This window comes from Oculina patagonica, chromosome 5 (genome assembly GCF_052425735.1).
Source record: "Oculina patagonica isolate OP01 chromosome 5, crgOcupat, whole genome shotgun sequence".
Classification (NCBI taxonomy): Eukaryota; Metazoa; Cnidaria; class Anthozoa; order Scleractinia; family Oculinidae; genus Oculina; species Oculina patagonica.
Genome location: NC_135762.1, coordinates 19,060,499 through 19,071,562, shown reverse-complemented (window position 1 = coordinate 19,071,562; position 11,064 = coordinate 19,060,499). Strand labels below are relative to the sequence as shown.

Genomic DNA, 11,064 nt, shown 5'->3' with positions numbered 1-11,064 from the left:
GCAGTTTCCACTTCCAAGGCTATACGTACGTATATTTGTCATTTGAGAATCAGTAATGAACACTGTACTGTGTGTCTAAAATATTGGCGAAGGCGATAACTGGCAAGAGAGTTTTTAAATTGAACTAGTACATTCGGTTTATGTCTCCTTTTAATATACATGTATATTTATGTAGACTCTAGTCTATGTACGTTTTTTTCACTCTTTATAATTTATGTCATTTATGTCCTGTGGTAAAATAAGCGATATAGCTTTTAAAAGATATTAATTATTTTCTATGCTACGAACTAGACATGTTTCAATATGCACAACTATAACAGAATCAGAAATCTCTCTGTAAATTCGAAGCATCCTGGTAATGGCATTTGATTGGCTGGGGTTTTTTCACATGTTAATGATCCATGAAGCATGCTGATTGGAAGAAATGCAAGCTGTCTGATTTCCGTTACGCTGCAATGAACGTACTGTAAATAAATAAAAATAAAAGACTTCATGTAACCTGAAAGGCCAATCAGTGATCACTGGATCACTGGTATTAACTGGCGATCAGCATTTACATATAAAAGAAAAAATCTGAGTCCCCGACGGGAATTGGCCGTTCCGAGGTTGCGCAGTGAACTGGGGCGAGTTTCAAATTTTACGTAATCGATAATCTGACACCACCACATGAAAGATCACGGTAAGTTTGGTCATTTAACCAAGTTTGATGCTATCAGGATGAACAGAAACGAAGATATGGACCTTGAAACATGGTAAAAATCCATACAAACGTCTCTTATTGCGAGCCAGCGTCTCCCAAAACCATATAATTGAACTCTTTTTATCCGTTTTGTGACAGCTGTAAAATCCTGCCAAAGATCCATTATTTGAAAGTAACTAAAATGAAAATCATTATGTTTGCCCATTTTAAAGAGTATCATAAAAATCATAAAAAATTTAAGAGTTTATATGGTTTTGGGGGACGCTGTGTCAAAATAAGAGACGTTTGTATGGATTTTTAATGATTACATACCTTCTGTTCAATGATTTTTGTTATGATCTGTATGATTACAACCGCTTAAAACACTCCTGGGAAACCCATTTGTTTACCTGAGTTTAAACTTCCCGGGCCAGCCGAGTCGTGACGTCACGATTGCCAGACACCTCGGATTTCTTTGCCCTTAGTCGCCTGGATCTGATCAATTTGTTTCCCCAATCTCGAGCCCAGAGTGTCTCCCGGCTCCGCGATCCGTCCGCGGTTGGTCAGCAGTAGGGTCGCCGGTACTCTGGGAAACTGGAATGGATCAGATCAATTTCAGGTCGATTTCAGGAAGAACCTTGTTCTTCCGGTTTTTATTGCGCATGCTCGTAGTTCTTAGCGAAAGTAAATTTCCCAGAACGGAAGTAAATCGAGAGATTTGAACTACTGTATTTCTAACACAGTATCGGCGGAACTCGTGTTAATTGAAGCAACAAAAGTAACAATAACGTCGTGCAGTTAACTAAAGAGAGAGTTAACAAAATACCGTCTGGTGTTTTGATTTCCTTTAGTCTCTTTCTTGAGCATTCTGCTATATTTGTTTCATATCAAAGGTGTTGTTAGCCTTCCAGGATTCCGCCTGTTAAGACTGCGTGCGTGTGTCCGTTGTTGTTTTGCAGAGGACGGCTAAGAAATTTACATATTGCACAACGTACGGACAAGCTATTGTTCTGTTCATAAAAAAAAAATTGTTTGTCGACTTTCGCATATTTTTGTTTGGTGACTTTTGTATATTGGAAAGGCTTCTCGCTGAAAGCGCATCTTTTCAGGATAGGCTGCATGTTTTCGAGCAAACAATTTTTTCCTCGTCGAATGGCGGTCAGGGCTGGAAATAACGGTCAACGGACAATGTCCGGCCTGATTGGGGACTTGACCGGTCAAATGTTCGCCTTGCCGGTCATGTTGTCCGGTCACAAGTCGAAAATAATGGTAATATTGAAACAAACTTAGTTTTCAATGCTGTTGTCTACCTTCTGTTAGTGTATAAACCTTGCTGTATTGCGAAACTTCCAACCGAAAAAAGGAACTGATCGAATTAACTGTTGTTTACAATTCGCGTGTTGCGGTCTCAAATTAAAATATTTTCCCAAGTTGTCCGTTTCCTCCTGCACAGAATTAAACGATTAATATAGTTCCAAAGCTCAGAATATAAAGGTACAATTTATATTATAAACTATGATTAAAACAATCTTTGACTTCTTTGCAATATTTATAATAGTTACAGGGCTCAAAGTTGGGACCGATGCGGTCGAATTTGTAACTATTTTTTTTTTCCTTTGGCGACTAAAACTTTCTTTGCGGTCGCAAGTTTGGAATTATTATTTTCTACTAATAGTGTAGGGGAATATACTTTGTCGTTTTCAAGTATGAAGCCATTAAAAATGTTCTTCTAGCTGCTTGTTGTTTAAATAATCGCTGGGAAACGCAACGTGAAATCTGAAATCTACATCTATTGATGAGAACAATCCGGAAGTGACATTAGATTTTTTTCAAAAACTTAAAGTTCCAAAAAGGATACCACAAGACTTTTGTAAAATCATTGAAAATGATGATTAGCGACCCCAAGCACTGAAAATTACTGTGCTATTTGCAAAGTTTGAAGCCAATAGACAAATACAATGAGCTAGACATGAGCCAGACACTTGCATCACTCATTCATTCAACAAAAAATTACTTTAAAACTTGGAAAATTAAATAAGATTGCAGTCAGAAATTGATTTTTCAATTCAAGTGAAACAGGGTTTCATCCACGAAAATACACATTTCTTAAATAAGGAGCCGGAGAAACAATTTTGTTTTCACCATTCATGAACATGAAAACAAGACAGTGTGGAATCAAATTACATTTCACACGAAATTTGCATAAATTTGAACTTGCAAAAAAGAAACAGATAAGTTATTAGAATGCAAACCCGCTTTAATAATTACTGAATTCTGATCTCATTGCTATTTTTCATGTATTAACTATTTGAAAACGGTTCTCATTCATGGAAACAAAACGGTTTTTCATTCAACTGCTTGCAGTATTTATAGACGTGAAATTATATTCGCTTAATCAAATCACCTTCTGCACGAAATGTTTTCTTGCCATAAAAGCAAGAGAAAATAGATTTGAAAAAAAAGAACTATTGATAAAAGAAATTTTAAAAATTTAAACTGTTTTTGTAACGTACGGTTCCGACCTGAGGTAAGCAACATCGTATATGTAACGAGCAATTCATTCAATCTTATCAGCAAAGCAAAAAATAGAGTCCAGACGGCAATCTAAATTCCACAGTCAACAGTGCAGTTTCGTAACCTGTAGTTAAAAGGAATTTACTTAAACGGAATGTTATTTCTTAAGGCGGAAGGTGTTATATTTTTACATATATTTAATAATTATTGGAAAATTACATGTTGCATTTTTGTCCGAGCAGAAACGAGGTATGACCGAGCTAAAATGGATTTGACCGGACATCTTGACCGTTCAATGTTCGAAAATTATTTCCAGCCCTGAATTACAGATCTCAATTGTTGGAGAACCAATCGTAGCCACCTGAATGCCTCTTCAAAATACTTCACATTCACAATGACATCATCCAGGAATGTGGGTACAATATGCCAAGGTAACACAACTAACACCCTCCACATCAAACGCTCAAACGTAGCAGGAGCATTACAAAGACCAAATGGCATTGCGTTAAACTGATAAAGCCGAGAACCTGCTGAAAATGCCGTCTCTCCTTGTCTTTTTCCACCATTTCTACCTGCCAATAGCCAGACAAGACTGGAAATCTAGTTGTTCAATGAGTGCTCACCCACTTGTGCACTATTAAGCAATTTTGATTGTCAAGCCTGATTTAATACATGTCCTCGAAAAGCAAGAGTTCTTTGTTTTCTTTAAAAACAAGAAGCTTGAAGAAGCCTAAAACCAGGCAGTTATGGTTTAACTACTTTTTGGCTGCAAAAGCACGCCCCACCACAGTAAAACCTTTCGAAACGCAGTAACACACGTGTCACTGTGAGACAAAGAAATCCAGAACCCCAACATGAATCGAATCCATGACCTTCTAAACACCAGGCAGTGCTCTACCTGAGCTACACAGACTCATGGTGAACAAGGCCATTTGCTAGCTTCATATGTGACATGCATCCATGCATACTGCTGTGTAGTACTGTCTGACAGTGATTTCATTGCAAATTATATTCTGCTCATGCATAGTAATTATTTTCTGCTCATGCGTAGTAAAAAAAAAATGGTAGTCAAATTCCCAGAGTTGTAGGAGAGTGGTTTAATTTGCCTACCACACTAAAAACAGCAGGAAACAAAGAAAGCAACTGTAATTTCCCTTGATTTATTTCAGCAATACCTGAAGGAAAGTGAACTGGGTGAAGGCCAACTTGTATCAATCAATGTAAAGTTGTTATTTAATGGTGTGTTACATCATCAAGGCACCCTGCATTTCCCACTGGCCAAAAGGTAATTGTGCAGAACACATTCAATAGTCAAACGAAAAACGATTATAGAACTCGGTTTTTGCAAAATGCTGTGATTTGTCTGTCTCGCAGATCAATTTTCTACCTTAGCCTTTGGCCTCAGCAAATAATTGATTGGCTCACCACAGACAAATTAATCAAGAAATTGTGCTTAAGCAGGTCTAATAACTGTTACTTATTCTTGAACAAATAACTTTTAAGAATGCAATGGCATCAACTGAAAACAAGGACTTGAGTTAAACTTCCTTGCTGCGAGTTTCACTGTTGCCTGAGTGAACACAAGAGACAAAGCACTGTTAAATTGAAATTGAGGCAAAAATCGTGAGGTACAATCACCTGAAATGGGAATACTTTTTAATGTCTTCGAAGTATGATGCACATATCTCCTCAAAAGGGTCTTTTATTAGATCACTGGAAGTGCAGATATCCCACGATTCTTTCCAAGGAACTCTGTTCTCCTCTATACACCGTGAAATACCCTTGTCGTGGGGGGACTTGATCTAAGAAAAGAATAAAACTATCCAATCAGGGCCCTCTTAAACAATATCGTCAATACTCTTCTTAAGCTACCAGTCATTATGAGCATAAAAAAACCACCACAACTCAAACACTGCTACTTGAGTGTCCTGATGTTGAACGCATTTGGAAAGTTTGGAAAGATGTTATGATCTGGTGGAATGCTAAGCGTTTTGAGCCATACAATGTATTTATAAATGAAGAGACTATTACGTCATTCACAAAATGTTTTGATGCAAAACAAAAAAAGTGTTTAAATATTAACTGCTGAGTTTTTGTTTTATCAAGCTTCTTGTTTGGTTTAGCCAAATAATGGGTGCTAGGTGTACTTTAACAGCAAAGTGCACTATTACTAAAAATAGATTTTGCCACATGAGACTCTCCGCATGACTCAGACAACAATTTTAGTTTGGCCAAAGGTTTTGTATGCATTCTTGACAAGCAAAAAAAGACAAATCAAAGTGGCTATAAGCCACTAAACTCGGAAAAGTTATTATGAAATAAGAATCAAAAACAACAAACGAACAAATAAAGGTTTGCTAATACAAATGATGTTAAACTTTCACACTTTAGTTCACTTCACTTTGATTGTCATCGACTGATCGAGAGCAGACCGAAAGGCCATGAGATAGAGTTCCCATCCATTGCAAATTGATTTCTTTCTTTTTCCTTTTTCTTTTTTGAAGGTTAAGAAAAATAATAATAATAATATCATTGGCCATATGTCGAACGATTTTTTTTTTCACCAAATCTTACTGAGGACTGGTCAAAACTCAACAGAATTGGGGGTTTGGCTTATAGCATTTCCGCCAAAAAATGGTACTAGAAAAGAGGGGAATTTGAAAGAAGTATTCATCTATAAGCCGAGCGATCATCAACAAACGAACATTAACAAACGTTTGTAATTTATTCTTGGTCTTAAACAATTTCCTCGCAATTTCTTCTACAATTTCTGCCTGAGACTGTTTCTGTTTCTTCGTCTTTTAAAGTTTAGAATCACCGCTAACGTATTTCAAGAAAACTGACATAAATACAATATTTCGTTTGGTAATTAAGCATGTTAATATTATGTAATTTAACAAGAAATGTAGGTAGTCAGAGAACAGGTCTATTTCTCTAGAGGCCTTACAGTCAAAACCATAAAACAAGAACGCCTAAAATTATTTCTGGAATGTTTATTGTTTTGCAACCAATCAGATGCGAGACGTAACCGCAACAAAACCCAAGAGTAATTGAATTGAAAATTGAATTTAAAATTGAGACATGGCTAGACAGCGCGTCTGTGAGCAGAATTTTACGTTTTAATTTTTTTCAGCAAAATATCATTCATAGTTATTCGTTGCTTATGCATAAGCTCTGAAATAGAAAAAGAATGACAATTTCAGTATTTGTTAACGGTAAAATTTATCGTGGGAAAAAAGCCAACTCGTTGTTTCGTGACTGATCAAAACCTTTCAGCTAATTACTCTTGCGGTTTGTTGTTACGTCTCACATCTGATTGGTTGCTAATAAACATTCCAGAAATAATTTTAGGCGTTCGTGCTTTTATGGTTTTCACTGTAAAACACTGGCAAGCATTGCATGCATATGTTTAACAGGAAACAAGTAAAGGAGGGAAGGAGTGAAATCACTTTGCCCACTACAACTCTTTTTCGAGTTAAAAGGGCAAAATTTACAGCCCCGACTTTCGATTAGCTCGAAAAATGATAGATTCCAAACACTCTTGCTTTAGTTAGTGAAAAACAGATTCAAGGTATACAAAAAAAACAAAAATTCAATTTATTAATCGAAAAAGAAAAAGAAATAGAGACTCTATGAAGGCGTCAAAACTTTGAGATGACGAGACCCATGAAATTTGGCTAAAATTTTGCAAGACACGCATGTTTTCAAGGACCATTCACCACCCCTTATAATCCATTCAATAACTGAGGGAAAACGTTACATTTATTGAATTATCGCCCTGTTTGACAAACCTTTTGTTTCACACCAAGGTTTTGGCTTTCTATGTTTCACAGCTAAGGTTTTCTATCAAATCCAGTGCCCATCTGGCCATATCGTAAAACAATCGCTAAATATGCCTCCGACGTGCCCGCCAACTCTATTTTGCCTTACAATGCTCTTACAGAGAGCAATTTGTTTGTCTGAGTCACACCGGGGGTCAAAAGTCTGTGACCTCATTAGCGTGCTTCGTAATTGAAGTAAAAGATAACCCCATACCTGAGCTCCATTGTCCAAATAAACCTGAAAAAAGAAATACAATAAAAATTTATTAACATACCCAACAGCACAAAATTCATGTGACCAGGATTAAAATACACATTTCATTAGTTAGCTATAAAAAATAATTATAATTAGGTAATAATTAATTATAACTATTCTATTATCATTTCTGCATGTGGGACCATAAAGGTAATGGTGGAGCTCCACAGCGGCCCAAAGGGCTGCAGAGCAGAGCCCCATAGCCAGGGCTCAAAATAACAGCCGGTCAACGGACAATGTCCGGCCAAAATGACGATTTGTCCGAACAAAATTTTGGTTCGGCGGTCATGTTGACCGGTCACGTACACGGCTTTCTTGTTAATCTCCTGGCAGTCTTGAAGAAAGAGAACTTTTAAAAGAGGGCATCTTATAGGAAGCTTGATGAACAACCAGTCCGAGCAAAGGCAAAGTTATCTCACTTTTAGCATGGGCATATGTCCTATTACTATTTAGTGTTTGGTAATAAAGACCAGTAAAGTGCTTACAACCAAGATCGCCTCCACCCGTAAGTCGTTAACTAATGTAAAACTATGCAGAGTAACATAACATTATGGCTACTGAGCATTTTATTTGATGTAGAGTAGAACGCAGAAGAAATGGAAATTCAAAAAGCGAACATAATAAAATGACATTTTTAGCGATCAAAACATTAAAGCTTAAGCCTTATACTCTTTAACAACGAGTGTTTTAGCTTATGAGGTGAAATTTTTGGCAGAATAGGCTATTGTTTCAAAGTAAATAGTCAATATTTTGACCGGTCAAAAACGAGACATGACCAAGCAAAAATTGATTTGGCCGGTCACAAGACCAGTCAGTATCCAAAAATTATTTTGAGCCTTGCACAACCATAGAAAATCCACAGAAATAGGAAAACCATGAACTTGAGTCTTCATGGTCATCACGGCTAACAACATGTCTCGCAGGCCCATTCGTCCATATGTACGTGGTAGCCCACTTCAGAAATAGATTACCTTAAACCTCTTTGATACTGGGCATCCATGTTATGGTCAATTGACAGCTGTCAATACAAGGTATCTGCTGACCAGTATCACGTGACCATGTGGCGGGTTCAGGTGTAAAACTCATCAAGGTCATGTGTTTTTTTTAATGACCGCTGACCAGAAAATGTTTTTTCTATTGGATCGCGGGCTCAAGTGCTATTTTTTTATGTCTATGGTTAGTGAATTCAGATATATTCTTGGCTTGCACTCACGTGACTTCTGGATTACGTGTGACTTCCGTCCGCCATGATGGTGTTCCAAATACCAATATGGCGGACGGATGCCAGTCACAAACACAAGTGTTCAGTCGAGTTTTTTTTCCAGTTTCGCGTCCTCAAAATGCCTATATGCCTGATCGTGGGTTGTTCTAGAAAAACTGGTCGAGATAAGGGAATACGATTGTATCAATCACAACTGAGTTGTGACGAATCAGGGCCAGAAGTTGAAGAGCTCAGCATTGAGCGAAGGCGAAGATGGATCTCAGCAATAAGCCGCGATGACCTCACAGAAAAAATCTTAAGTAACGATAGGGTTTGTGATCAGCATTTTTATTCTGTAGCCGCAGCTTCTTCGTGGGACCGAAAGACCGAATTTAACATAGAACGTCAAATGTACAGAAGTCACGAACGTAGGAGTCGTGTAGGCCCGTCACCTTTATTTACTAAAGAAAACCAAATACCGGCAACTGATGAGATCCGCACGGAGGATCAAAACCATGGTCTTGCCTGAACTGAACCATAGACTAGCATAAACAAAACGCAAAATAGTCAACAGACTTGCGCGTGAAAGATTTCAAATCTATATTTGAATCATGTGGTGCCAACGTAACGCAATGAACAAGGGAGGTAAAAAATCCTAAACATCGAGCTAAAAAGACAGAGCACTCGATCAAAATAATGCAAGAAGCATAGACTTTGCAATAGAGAAGGTCTCTCTGAAACCAACTTTCAGCTTTTTCATAGTAAAGCTGAAACAGTCTCTGGTGAAGCCGGACCAAGATTATCCGTGATAAGACAATACGTCTTGCATAAAAATCCCGGGCCCGGCGTCAATAAAATGCAAGTAGTTTACATTTTCCCGGAACATTTCAGATCTTGTCCTTCCAGCAGGCCGGGCGAACTTTTTGAGAGCCTAAAACACATCTTGCAAATAGAATTTAGCCAAAACAAACTAAACTAGCACAACATGTGGCAGAATACAGATTTAGAGGTGCCATTCAACTCTACAAATGGAAACCACGCAGCGCAATGACCTCTAGACACTTCCTTGGCCACAATCTTACGGCTATATTCAATACATAATGCCGCCAAATAAAAAAAAATAGTACCCTCAAAAAGAAGTCAGAAGCAAATAAGGTCGATAGACCGAACTTAATATAGAGCGGCAAAGGTACAAATGTCACGAACGTAGGAGTCGTGTAGGCCCGTCACCTTTATTTACCATAAACTGCTCATCGGGAATAGTGACCGGATCGTACTATAAAGCTCGTCTATTAAAGGAACACGTTCGTTTTCCGGAGAATTCATTGAAATTTCGAGTCATTCAACAGCGATGGCATATAAACATATGTAAATTTCACCTGCGGTGGAACACCAATATGGCGGATACCCAAATATGGAAACATCTCTGACGTCACGTGCAAGCCAAGAATAGATGAAGGGCAAAGTAAATTACCGTGGAGCTCCACTTTTAGGCTTGGCTAAACCTATTTAATATCATAATTGACGGAACTTGAACACTATTTTAGATTGATCGAACATGGCTTGAAATATTAAAAAACTGCACATAGAAACATTTTTTTAAGTCTTGAAAAAATCAGTAGTAATAGTTTTCACTATAGCTGCCCCTTCCTTTATATTCTGTAATTTTATTTACTAGTGATAATCAAAGATTAGTGGAGTGCATTTGATAAATTTAATTACTTTACATATTATTGAATGTGTCCAAAGTAATTCAAAAGGACTGATCCTTAATCTATGGACTACCCAACTGACAAATGACAAATACTACTTAAATGTTTTACTGATGCAATAAGTTGATAAGGGCGAGTGCATCACAAAATAGTTCTCTGTATAATTTTCTTGTTGTGTGACACCACCTAATTAAAAAAATCAGAAGTCATAAATATGTAATTTCGTTTCGTATTCAAACTTCATACAAGACTTCTTCATTTTTAATGACTGGCAAAAAGTACATCTGGCACGAAATTGGATGAAAAATTTTTGTGGAGTTTTTTCTGTTTCTCCACTAGCTTGACTGCCTTTACGTTAAAGATATTCTGTAAGTTATTAGTCCTCTTTTAGTAACAGTCTGGTTGATCTGAAAGTACTCAAGTATACTCAAATCAATTATTTTAACTCAACCGCAATAAAGTCTATTAGACCATCACAACTCTTCTCACATCATCTTGATTGAACCCTACCCACATGATAATTAGTTTTCTTAACTCTAGTCAACTAGTAACATCACATCTTTACTCTTATCATCTGAAGTAAACTTTCTACTCTGACTTATAATCTCGAGGCATAACTTTTCTCAACTGGACTCAAATCTACTACATCATCACAACTCTTCTCAACTTGATGCAAAACAGTAAAAACCCACGAGTAAGAACCTATTGTTTTTTCAGGTTAGCCTAAACCGGTTCTTACATAAAGGGTTATTAACACAAATTTAGGCTAATTAGGTTCTTAATAGGTTCTTAATTTCTGAAGAAAATAATTCAATGTTGTTATAGAGGTTTTAGTGGTATTCGGCCATTTTCTTGTGTAAATTTGCATACCACAGTGTTTA

General features: G+C 37.1%; 1 long non-coding RNA gene across 1 annotated transcript; it reads right to left on the bottom strand.

Moving 5' to 3' along the window:
• Window positions 1–3,154: 3,154 nt before the first annotated feature.
• Window positions 3,155–8,283, bottom strand: LOC144653115 (uncharacterized). Its single transcript, XR_013570679.1, has 3 exons — window positions 8,242–8,283; window positions 7,229–7,252; window positions 3,155–4,995 (listed from the first exon to the last, which is right to left on the bottom strand). It is a non-coding gene; the product is annotated as an uncharacterized LOC144653115 (long non-coding RNA).
• Between the last annotated feature and the right edge of the window lie 2,781 nt (window positions 8,284–11,064).